Raw genomic sequence first — 13,712 nt, forward strand, 5'->3', positions numbered from 1 at the left:
GACTTAACATTGCGACAAACTTTGACGAATCATAGCTCAGAGCGAGGATTTCGCAGAAACTTGTGATTTGCCACATTTGAAGAAGCTGGCAGGCTCTGTAAGAACATACCTCACAATGGGGTAAAAGTTGCACCCCTGGGGCACAAGAGCCCCCCAAAGTGGCCCCATTGACTTACTATGGAGCAGGACGGCCCATGAAATGCATGCGTTTAACCTACTATGGTAAATTGCATAGGGATTTTGTATTGAACATAGCTCTGGATCACAGTGTCATAGAGACAAGGGGGCGGGCTCATTTTACTCAGATGACCAATCAGTCTCTCAGAATCATTGTGAAGCTATCAAGCCACGCCCTAGCAACCATTTAGAGCACCTTAGCAACAAGTTCCATAGACATTCATTGAAAGAGATTAAAGGGATATCTCCGTACTGAATTGTTATAGAAACATGAGGGTGGTCTCATTTGACTCGGGGCAGCAAACAACCAATCATGAATTACCTCAACACTTCCTAGCCCCTCCCTAGCAACCATTGTCGAGCACCTTAACAACCAAAATCCAAAGAGGGATATCTTCCATTGTGAATGTCACAGAGGCATGGGAGTTGGTTAATATTATTCATAGTGACAAGAAGCCTTTGCAGTTTCATCATTGGCAGCTGCCAAGCAACTCCATAGCAACCAAACAGAGTACCATAGCAACGAAAATCCAAAGAGGGATATCTTCCATTCTGAATGTCACAGAGGCATGGGAGTTGGTTAATATTATTCATAGTGACAAGAAGCCTTTGGAGTTTCATGATTGGCAGCTGCCAAGCCACTCCCTAGCAACCAAACAGAGTACCCTAGCAACCGAGTGGCGAGTTTTGCCACTGCAAGCACCCACTCACATTTTCTTCAGGAAATGTACATTCTAGTTGTTTTATTATTGTTCTAAATGATCTGACCAATGAATTTCTTCAGAAAACTTTCCAGAAATCACATGATCCTTCAGAAATCATTAATATGCTGGTTTGGTGCTCAAGAAACATTTGTTATTATTATCAGTGTTGAAAACAGATGAGCTGCTTAATATTTTTGTGGAAACTGATTTTTTTTTAAATTATTTTTACATTTTAAAAGAACAGCATTTACTTGAAACAGAAACCTTTTGTAATATTACTAATGTTTTAATGTCACTTCTTGATCAGTTTAATGGGTCCTTGCTGAATAAAATTAAAGTAAGAATTTCTTAAGCTATGTGCATAACACCCTATGGATCTTCATCGAATCACACTATATTATATACAGTGCCCTCCATAAGTATTGGAACAGTAAAGGCAAAATTGCTCTGTTGGCTGTGGAGTCAAGGCATTTGCAAATATGATTAAAAGATGAATATGAGATAAAACTACAGAATGTCACATTTTTTTAATGGGTGATTCAACACATTTTACCAGCTAAGTTCAGCATTTTTAGAGTTTCATCCCTCTATCTGATGTGAGCATAAGTATTGGAACAGTTGCCTCACAGGTCTTTCTAAGTGATCAGCTGTGTCCTGTTGCATTAATTCTTCAGATATTAAAAGCAGGGAGTTCTTTTGGAGGGCACTGTGTGTATATATATATATATATATACACACACACACACACACTATATACTATAATATTATTACAGTTTAAAATAACTGTTTTCTATTTTCATATATTTTAAAATTTATTTTTATACTAGTGATGACAAAGCAGAATTTTCAGCATCATTTCTCCAGTTTTCAGTGTCACATGATCCTTCACAAATCATTCTAATATGTTGATTTGGGTCTCAGAAAACATTTTTATATTGTGAAAACTGATTGTTTAATGGAGAACATAATTTATCTGAAACGGAAATCTTAAATGTCCTTACTGTCACTTCTTGATCAATGAAATGGGTCCTGAATAAAATAAAAATATAAATTTCTTTAGAGGAATAATACTGAGACCTCACCATGTCTGCTGTCAGGTACCTTTATGACATCATTGTTCACTCAAAGAGCTGGACAGAACATCTCTGGAAGGCTGCTAGATGAGCTTCAGAAGCTGTACTGATCACCAACCCATGAAACATTGTCTGGGGCTGTCAGAAGAATGTTACAAGGGAATTGGATGAGAGCTGATAAGACCTACCCAGAAAAAGGTAGAAGAAAGATTAGGAAGAAAATACTGGTTTGGAAAGAAGTGAGGGTGAGAAAATGATGACAATTTTCATTTCTGACTGAACTATTCCTTTAGCATTGGTACTAAAAATATAGTCAACATTCAGTCATCTTGGATACATACTGTACACACTGATCAGATCTGGTGGAATTGAGCATAATAAATACCACCTTCACTTCTAAACCTGTTTTTGGAAAGACGCTATAAAAACAAAACCAATTAAAGATACTTCCAGAGAAGGACAACCCTATGTGGCCAGAATGGGGAAAAATAATAATCAGCATGTGGTTTTTCAAATTCTCTTTCTCATTCTTAGATGCATAGACATATGTACACACACACGCTAACAAACATTCATGCTACTTTGCCCATAAGTATATGTGCTAACTTTCATGCTAACACACACACACACACACACACACACACACACAGACACACTGTTTCCCAGTTTGACACCTAACAACAGTGCGGTAACAAACCAAATCTATTCAATTATAGTAACAAATCTCCTCACCCCTCCATTTTTCCTTCTCCATCTTTCCATTCTTTTTATCTTGCCACTAAAAAGCGAACATTTAGCCTACACCCAAGAACATTTCTTGGGGTTTCAGTCTGGTGTTAGCCATTATATAATTTTTTTTTTTTTTTTTTACTTGTCTTTTGTTCTTAAATGTCAAACTTGGATAACCCAATAATGTTCCAGCGTCGTTGTTCAATGAGGGTCATAGTGAGTGCTATATTGATTTAATTAAGAGAGCAACTATTTTGTTTTCACATAAGCATCATTTCCATCATTTTTGGTTTGTCAACATTGATGCAAAATAATGTATTCAAGATGTTCATAACATAAAGTTCATTTGAAAAATGGATTCTGACACACCTCTTCCCATGGATACGCTACACAGCGATACAAGTTTGGAAGAGGGTAAGTAAATGATGACAGATTTCCCTTTAAGACCATACACATAGACTATGTATTTATCAAATAAAAGTTTATGTTAAAATTTGAGCATTACCTAATTAATTCCTATCCGATAAGCCTTCACCATGTCATAACATCACAACCAGAATTTTGCCTCTTCTGCTTAAAACCTGTTCAGGCAAGGCACAAAGTGGTGCCAATGCATATATGAACATGTTATTATTGCACCAAATTGCATCAAAAGATTTCAAATATAACTTGAAGAAGCAATTATTTTAACAAATAGAGTATTGGGTTATCTGTCCTGGCTTGAACTGGCTGCTAGCGTTATGCTTTCAACTCCACATGTCTCAATCCACCCCAGTGGGTATTGACTGCAACTTGACAGACACACATTCAAGAGCATATTTCAAATACCATAGCCTGCACGGTTCTGAAGGTGTGAAGATATTCAGTTGCTTAGCCACTCTGTTTTTTAATAATAAACAGACTATATCAGTGAGGATATTGATTGTTAACACCAAAGGAGTTATTAATTAACAACAGGTATAAACTCAGTAGAAACATGAACCAGCTAACAGTATCTGAAGTGTTGTTACTAGAAGAACAGGACTGGATAAAAAGATCTGAAAGTCAAGAAATTAAACCTTTGCCATACTGGCTTTAAAGTGACCAAACAAAATGTTAAAATCCTTGAAACTATCAAAAAGACTTGTCAAGGGATCTTTAACAAGCGATCCGCACACCCTATATATGGAGTCTATGGTGTTACTGTATGTGTTGGCCAGTTGTACATAATTGTTGTAAAAAAAAAAAAAAAAAAATTTTACTTTAACCGATATTAGATATAATAAAAAGGACAGTAAATGTTTAATTGTCCTTCCCCTCATTCAAATGAAGTAAAATTATGATATAAAGTACAAATACACTGACTGTGCATATCAGTTTGTTATAATTGGCTTTGCAATGTAATCATTATGACAAAGTTCACATACAGTATATATACATTGCTGTTCAAAAGTTTTTTTTAAGTTAGATTTTTTAAAAGAAAGAAATATGTTTATGCAGACTTATTTCTGTTGCAAATTAATTCTGTTTTTTTTTACTTTCTATTCATCAAAGAATTCTGGGGGAAAAAATATGACAGTTATATTTATCAGCACAACTATTTTCAACATTGACGATAATAAGAAAAGTTTCCTGAGCACCGAATCAGTATATATAATGATTTCCTAAAAACAGTGAAGATTGAAGTAATGACTGCTAAAACTTCAGCTTTGCCTTCACAGGAATTAATTGTATTTTAAAATTTATTAAAGTAAAAAACAGTTACTTCAAATTTTAAAAATATTTCAAAATATTAGAGTCTTTACTGAATTTTTTAATCAATCATAAATGCAGCTTTGTGCGCATAACAGACTTCTTTCAAAAACATTAAAGAATCTCACCAGAGCCAAACTTTTGAACAATAATAAGCCAGGCTTTTGACAAAATGTTCAGTTTTATGCTTTATGTATAATAGGGGGTTCCTGCAAAAAGTGTTTATGTGCAATAACATGCAATTGAGAATCACAACAAGTTAGTACTACTGTAATATTCAGGGGTTTATTCTAAACGCAAACATTGAAATGAAATAACAGAACAAATGTCTTTGTAAATGATAGAGCATGTTGCATCCCTGATCCCCATAACATTTCTAAAGGCTCTGTAACTGCTCACAAAACTGCTGCTATTTCATGATAGAAAGCAAACTTTTTAATGGGCATCATTTCTTCTCATAAACAAGCGGTGCGTGTGGATGCAAGCGTGTGAGATGCAGTTTATTCTGGTATTTGGTGTTGTCATTGATAAAAGATGAGCAAGATTATGTGCAAGAGAGTTATGGAAAGCGATTAACTTTTGAATTATCTGATCGTGAGTTCAGCTACTAAACCATAAATCCTAACCATCCCTTGAGTCTCTTTGGCGCTCCTCTTCTCCCTCATTTTATTTTGTTCTCTCTCTCTGGTAGACTTTTTGTTTTCTTTTTACACTGAATTTATGTCTCAGATTAAAAAGAGAAGGACAGTTCTGCAGTTGCTTTAGGTTTATTCAAAAGACAGTTTAACATTTTAATTTGGTATGAATGTAATTTTGTACCTATATTTTTCATGTGTGTTTTAAAATTTTATTAAATGCATGTATTGATTGACCTGTATATTACCCCTCTCCATGGCCCTCTATTCTGCACTCACTTGTGCATTTACTCTCAAATATTGGTTGTTTGGTTTATTCTCTGCATCAGTATGATCAATTGCTTGTCGGTATTACTGCTCTTAAATTTTCCTCTGCATTTCATTTTTAATTTCAAATCCTTGGCCATTTTTTAACATCAACTTTATTGCTATGCTATCAAAACGTTTAATTTGTCAGTAGTCTTCAGCAATTTATTCAGCCAAGTGTGAGTCTGTAATACCCACACACGTTCAACTGAACCCCTTGTGTCTCCTAAGCTAATAACAGAAGCTCTGAAGTGTGTATTTGTCTGTTTGTCTACTCAGGAGCAATGGGAAAAGAAAAATATGGCTAAATAATACATGCAGCTGTGCATATATATGTGTGTCTGGCCCTGGGTCTGCTTTAGTCAGCTTAGCTATAAATGATTAAGTATGTGTTATTAAAATTTGAGCCTTAATTAACCCTGAGTCTTTATCATATCACTGTGATGACAGTGTCTATGACCATTCATGTCTATTCCTTATACTGTAGATATATAATAGTGTTTGGCTATGGAGTGAACAGTTTTCTTCACTACATTTTCACACAATAAATTATGATGATATATATAAATAAATTACCTGATATATATAAACAAATTACCTGATAATTAGGCCTATATTTATGATCAATTTATTGATATATTCTTAACTTAAACAGGTTTTTATAATGAACAATGGGACAATTGCAACTGTGATGTTTCTTTTATATAACAGTTTAACACACAAAAAGATAAAGGTCACTTACGTTCTGGACAATACGTTAAGTTACTTTGTCTTTCGCTCTGCCAACGTAAATAGATCCAAACAAAGCCACAGTGAACCCTAGAGTCTCCAAGAAACACACAGTAGTGGCATTTTGGTTGAGTGAATAATTCAACGATTCACTCGTAAAAGCAGTCAGAATCAATGTTTTGGAACGAATCGGTTCAATGAATCTTTTCATATTGTAACAACAGTCCCTTGTCACCACCTACTGGTATAATGATGTAACATGCAGAAAGATGTGGACATATAAGTGCTCTTATAATTAGTTTTATAATATACTACAAGTACCAATCAACCCCCTTAAACATCTTTACATTATTTATAGAACATTTTATCTAATTTTGTTTTGATGAAAAATTGTTCGTCAATCAACAGTTAGTCTTTTAAAGACTTAAAAGAATCAATGAGTGTGGGTCAAGAGAGCAAACATTCATGTTACATTTTATGACAGCATCAATTATGAACCAGAAATTACCTACTCCTTTAGCCAACCAACCCCAGTCTCCTCGACATCCTATATCTTTATTCAGTGCTTAATTTAAATCGACTGTGACGGCTGATGTTAATGATATCGCATCAACACACCTTACTACATAATATGCAGGCCTTCATTTAGGCAGGGTGTATGTGTAGGGCATTGGGAATACGTGTATTAGTGTCAATGTAAACACTGTGTGCATGTGAATGTTTGTGTGTGTGTGTGTGTGTGTGTGTGTGTGTGTGTGTGTGTGTGTGTGTGTGTGTGTGTGTAATTGCCGTGACGGGACAAGATGTTGGAGGTTCATTAGTGCGTGGCGGTGGAGCGCTTGAACGCACCACAGCAGGTCCAGAGAGAGGGATCACACAGAGACAGACGGAGAGAGAATAAAAAAAGAATAAAAGTATCAAACAACAGAAAAAAAGAATAAAGAAAACTGAGAGATCCCTGATAAGTGTTGAAAATGAATTACTTTGCTGTTTCTTTGCATGTTTGCTTAAACATTTTTCTGTGAGTAGACCAATATTTATGATATATTATTTGCTTAAGAAAATATATAGTACAGCACAATTATGCAATACCACATAATAAAATGTTGCACTGAACATAGTATAGTAAGCTAAAGGCAAGAGGCAACATTTTCTGTATATTTTGTTGATGTCAAAGACTGCTGATGACAAGCATAATGGTGTAAAATCATGTCACTGTTTATGCTAAATTAGGTAGATGGCAACACAGACGGGTTGCTTGACAAGCACTCAACCTAAAAAAAAACAAATAAGGTAAAATAAAAATTGACCCAGAATATATTAAAGGGGTCATCGGATGCCCATTTTCCACATGATGTGATTCTTTAGAGTCTTAATGAAAAGTCTATAACATACTTTGGTTACAATTTCTCAATGGTAGCATAAAACACCCCCATTTTTACCTTGTCAAAATCAGCTCTGGAGAAATCAATCCGTTTTTTGCATGTTGCTTTAAATGCTAATGAGCTCTGCTCACCCCGCCTCTCTCTTCTGTGAGGTCACTGGGGTGAGGAGCAGTGCTCTTGAGACTGTTTACTTTAGCCGCATTTAACCGCAAAACTTGCTAACTAGCACGTTATTACGAATAGCAATTACAAAGTTTCATTAAAAAAAACCTTATACTCACTTCTTCTGTAAGTGAAGCTGGATCACGAACGAACATAAACACATTTAAGTAGATCAGGAGGTGCATTCCCTTCACAAACAAATGTAATCCTCTGCGTCTTCAGATGTCGGGAGTAAATGACGACTGCTATGGTCATAATTACATCCAACAACAAAACACCTCAATCGCTATGGAGCTATTCTTGTTTACTCCTGCACCGGCATCGAAACAATGGTGGTCGGATTGGTACAGCTCACTCAGGGCGGGTCTAAGATGTCAATCATCTATCATGGGAGCGGCCTTCGTCCGTGTGACGTCACACAGACAAGAAGCTGAGAACAGCCTGATTTGACAAAGGGATATTATTTTTAGGGATTAAATAAAAACCACTGGGTGGATTTTTATCATTACAGGGTAGATGTGTACACACACTGCCAATACACATTTATGTTCAAACAACATGTGAAAGTGAATTTAGTACCCGATGACCCATTTAAATATGGGTTTACATGTGGTTAGTGCACACCACACTGAATTTTGCACTTGGAAGTTGTGGCCTAATGGTTAGAGAGTCGGACTTGTAATCCAAAGGTTCAAGAGGTTCAGGTTCAAGTCTTGGGCCGGCAGGGATTGTAGGTGGGGGGAGTGAATGTCCAGTGCTCTCTCCACCCTCAATACCACGACTGAGGTGCCCTTGAGCAAGGCACCGAACCCCCAACTGCTCCCTGGGCACCGCAGCATAAATGGCTGCCCACTGCTACGGGTGTGTGTTCATGGTGTGTGTGTGTGCACTTTGCACAAGTATGGGTCACCATACTTGGCTGTATGTCATGTCACTTTTGCTTTCTGAGAAAATTAAACCATCAAAAGTCAATTAAAAATCACACTCTTAAACTGTAAAAACAAACCTGTTTTTTTATTTACATTTCTTTACTGGAACAGATTTTGAGGAATTGAGCATGACATCACTTGTTCTCCAATGAATCCACTGTGGTGAATGGGTGCTGTCAGAGGAGCAATAAACAAATTCATGATTAAGACATTTTTTATCTTAAACTTTTGCTTCCAGCTAAAATATGAGTCCTTTATCCATAAAATTGTCTTAATCATCTTGATCTTAATCATCTTGAATGTTTTTTTACTTCACAAAATGTCAGTTGATGGACTGGAGTCATGGGGATTATTTGTGGATTATCACAATGTTTTTATCAGCTGTTAGGAATCTCATTCTGACGGCACCCATTCACTGCAGAGGATCCATTCATGAGTAAGAAATGTTTCTTCAGAAAATTCTACACATCTGTTCCAATGAAGAAACAAACTCATCTACATCTTGGCTGGCCTGAGGGTGTATAAATTCTCAGCAAATTTTAGTTTTTGGTTGAATAATTCCTTTAATCACAATAAAATAAAATAAAATAAAAATTTATGAGAGGTTTTAAAACCTTTTCTTTTTACAATTTATATATTAGTACAGTATGAATTGATATGGGCTGTTATTTGGATTCTGCTAAAGTATTTTAGATTTTTTTTTAAATATGAATGTCAGGTAAGTTTTGTGTGTCAGAATTAAGGTAAAAAAAAAAATTTGACATGAAAAACTGGAGCACTGTAAACAGAGACCACAGAGCAAGAACGACCTTTGTAATTCATACTGAAATATTTTAGTGCATGGCTACAGTTTAGCTGTTAGCGCTCTCACACAAAATATGACAGTTACTAGTCTGATGTTGAATGGATTGATGTTTCCTGACAGGAATTCTGACAGAATGATGGTAAATATTTTGACGTTTCTGTCTTTGTTCCCTTTCTTCTGTCTGATTCTATTGCTTTTATTTCACCTCCTTTTTCCTGTTCCTCAGTCTTTTCTTTTTTCTTTCTTTCAAAAGCGTTTCTGAAATGGCTGACAGAGGGCCAGAGAGAGATGGGGGAGGGTAGAGGTGGAAAGAGAAACAGTGAGAAAGAAAGAGAGAAATGGAGTGACAGTCAGTGACGGTGGGTACAAACCGTGACCTTAAGAGCAGAAGCAAGGGAGCATGACAGAGAAGGAGAGAGAGAGACTCTATAGCTCTTCTTAAAACAAACATTTTCCCTTGTGTTGCCAGAAAAGGCCACTTCCTTCCACGAAATCAGCATCAGCGGAAGACTCAAACCAGCTGCTGCCAAATTAACTGATGAAGATAAAGGGCACACCAAGCCTCACTGACTTTGCAATTCAAACAAATACTTGTATTTTCACGTCCTCTTTAACAACAATGGCTAACACTAGACTCAGACTAAAAATTATTATTATATATTTTTTTGTAGCTTTTTATTTAATGAAAAATAAACTTACTTGAAAATGTTAATTTCAGAACTATATCTATGGAGTTTTTATTTTTAAGATGCTGTAAATATCACCATCAACCAGAAAAACGACTCATGTCAACTTGAGTGTGATTATAAGTTTAATTTTTTAATGCTGTCTTAATTAATTAATCTGAATGTAAAAAGATCTTGCTACTTGTTATCACACGAAATGTTGTCAAGGTAAAAGAACTGTCATGCTCATGCGCACACACATACAATAGTGATATTTCATCTTGTCATTGTGGACAAGGGCAGGCCCATATGTTGAAATGTCCGCTGTATTATTTTCAGGCAGTGATTTCTGTCAATACCATCAAGCTCTGTAAGATATCCTGTCAACAGTGTCTGATTCTCACACGCATGCAAACGCGCCACATACGCGGTATGACAGATCCTTCTGTTAAGTGAAGGCTTCTGCTTGCATTCACATTCAAGGGGTAAAGCTCCTGACACAATCTGCTCCTTTCTCTCTCACTATCTTTCTCTTTTTACTCCTTTCATCCTGATCCTTCTTCCCAGTCTGCAGAGACCATCTATCCAACAGAGCATTTCACTTCTCTCTTTCTCTTGCACAGTCAGTCTTTCCATTCCCTACAATCACTTTCTACACTTTACTATTGAGGGAAGAATGTACAACAATAGTGAAAAATTAAAAAAAGAAAATTCCTTAAGACAAACTTTTATTATGGCTTGACAAAGCCTTGGCTGAGAGACTAAAAAGGCTTAAAAGGATAGTTCACCCAAAAATGAAAATTCTGTCATTATTTATTCACCCTTAAGTTGTTGCAAACCTGTATGAGTTTCTTTCTTCTGCTGATATATATTAAAGATATATATAAAGATATATATTAAAAGATATATATACAAAAAAAATGGTAACCAAACAGTTGCTTGTAGCCATTAACTAGTAGGCATTAGGAAGTCAATAGCTACCGGTAACTGTTTGTTTCCCAACATTTTTGGGAATATCTTATTTTTTTATTTAACAGAAGGTTTCTAGGGTGTTCTTTCTGGAAGTTGACATGTACGATTGTAAACATTCCGAGCCCAACTTGAACATTCTTTTTATTTTATTTAGTAAGTCAGAACAGGCTAATGGACTATCCCAAGATTTATGAACATAACCTGGAAGCTCTGAGAGGAGTTTTAGTTAGCAGTGTGCAATAATGGAATTTTGATCTTGCCCTCTTGGAAAAATATCTGTAAATATTACAGTTAGAAAACAACTAGCAGCCCAAAGCATTTACTGATGTTTTCTACTACATTTACTGGATCTAGCCTACAAGATCTACGTGGAACTGGCAAAATTTCCAGATTATGTCTATAAGTTTCGGGATATTTGATTGTCAGTTTACGGAAAACCATTCAGATCCATAGTGATCGGTTAGAAAGTTTATATCACAAAACAAGCTTAAAGCAGTCATCGGATGCCCATTTCCCACAAGTTGATATGATTCTTTCGGGTCTTAATGAAAAGTCTATAACATACTTCGGTTAATATTTCTCAATGGTAGTGTAAAACAACACCCTATTTACTTTGTCAAAAACAGCTCTCCGTTTCAGTGCATTTCCCTTTAAATGCTAATGAGCCCTGCTATCCCTGCCCCTCTCTCTCCGTGGGGTGACGCACAGTTCTCTGAGAGACTGTAAACTTTAAACTTTATTCATCGTGAAACTTGCTAACTAGCACATTATTAGGAAAGGCAATTTGCAAAATTCATTAAAAAAAACTTATACTCGCTTCTTCTGGAGGTGAAGCTGAATCACGAATGATTCGTGTGAACAAAGACCCATTGCAGATCAGGGGACACATTCCCTTCAAAAACAAAGCTAATCCACTGCGTCTTCAGCCATTTAGATGTCAGGAGTAAATAACGACTGTTATATTCCTTATTACATCCAACAACAAAACACCTCAATCGCTTAGGAGACATTCTTGTCTTCAACCGCTCCGGCGTCAAAACAATGGCGGACTGATGACAGCTCACTCAGGGTGGGTCTAAGGTAAGATGGTCGTGTCAATCAATAATCGTGGGAGGGGCCTGGGTCCATATGACATCACACAGCCAATAATATGAGAACGTCTTGATTTGAAAAAGGTGATATTATTTATCTGGATTAAAAAAAAAACACTGGGTGGATTTTTATCATTATAGGGTGGTTGTGTACACACTGCCAACACACATTTCAGTTCAAACAACATGTAAAAGTGAATTTTGCATCCGATGACCCCTTTAAGAACTGTGCAGTTTAGGGGGTGTAGTTTAAAAGCCCTAGCAGAAGTTTCATTTAAAAATTTAAGGCTCAGGGTAGGGATTTTTTAGAACAACATAATGACTTTAACTACAATAGTATGTTGGTTTTGTAAAGTCACCTTTTAGGAAAGACTGTTAAGAGGAACTGGAAATGCATGAAGCCAGAAAGCGATAGAGAGAGACATGAGTAGGGAAAATTAATTGGTTCTGAAAGATGTTCCTAACAACACTACGGAAGACTGTGTAGAATTTCAATGAGAGTCAGCGGGAGGGAAGCGCGTGTTTGCGAGAGAACGGTTTCCTGTAGGACCCAAGAGCAGTTTGCCCTTTTACATTTATTTTCTATTTACCGAAGCAGTATCATTGCAAAGAGGGCAATTATCTCAACAGCCAGAGTCCTCAGCCACACTTGTTTAACTAGCTCATAAACAGAGCACCCTTAGCTATCGGGGGTCTGCACATTTACAGAGGAGATACTTTGTGTTTTAAATTTCTTTTTTTTATAATTATTAATTTAATTATTTATTGCTTTATGTATTTGCAGTGTAGCTCTTTACTCTGTCAAATGAAATACTTGCATCTGCCTGCTTTTACTTTTAAGGGCATATTTTAACGAACCAAATGATGTTTGATGCTATATTCAGCCTGATAAATGATCAACTTTCAAGAATGTTTTCTTGGCATATATAGATCAACAGCATGACTGCAAGTGTGATATCGTTTTTATATCTACAACAGTTCAAAACCAATATGTTAATATTGGGTAACTTACATTTTAGAAACAGCATTGACAGCTACTTTGTCCACCAATGAAAACAATTCCACAATGAAGCAGTTCTGCATTTCCTAGCACCATTAGCTGCGTTCCTGAACGAATTGCCTTGTTGAACAAATCAAATAAGTGAATGATCACTTATTTCATTTCAGAATGAATCTGTGTGTTTGAATGAATCATATAAATGATTCAATGACTCACAGTACTGATGAAGGAAATTAAAGTTATTAGCTTAGAAACATGCTTGAGCTAAACTGTAGTGAAATAAATTCTGAGTCTAAAGGAAAGTCAAGATGTGCCTCTGCCATGCGGGGCACTATATCTGTGGCACAAGGAGTTGTAGCCCATTAATTAATGGATGGATTTATAAGCATGCTGGGGTATGAAACTGACCAGTTTTGTCTACAGTAGTTGGTTAACAATGAAAATTGAAGTGCAGGTGTCAGCAGAACGACCGAGAGAAAGGGAATTGGGGAATGCAGAAAGAAAGAGAAAGACGGCAATTATCTGAGGTTAGCCTGGTGCGTCTGGTTTTGTTCATGTTTACAGTGCTGTGTTCTGAACACTAACGAGACAGACAACACTCGTTAATAATAAATTGGAC

The sequence above is a fragment of the Barbus barbus genome (genome assembly GCF_936440315.1).
Source record: "Barbus barbus genome assembly, chromosome: 13".
Taxonomy (NCBI): Eukaryota; Metazoa; Chordata; class Actinopteri; order Cypriniformes; family Cyprinidae; genus Barbus; species Barbus barbus.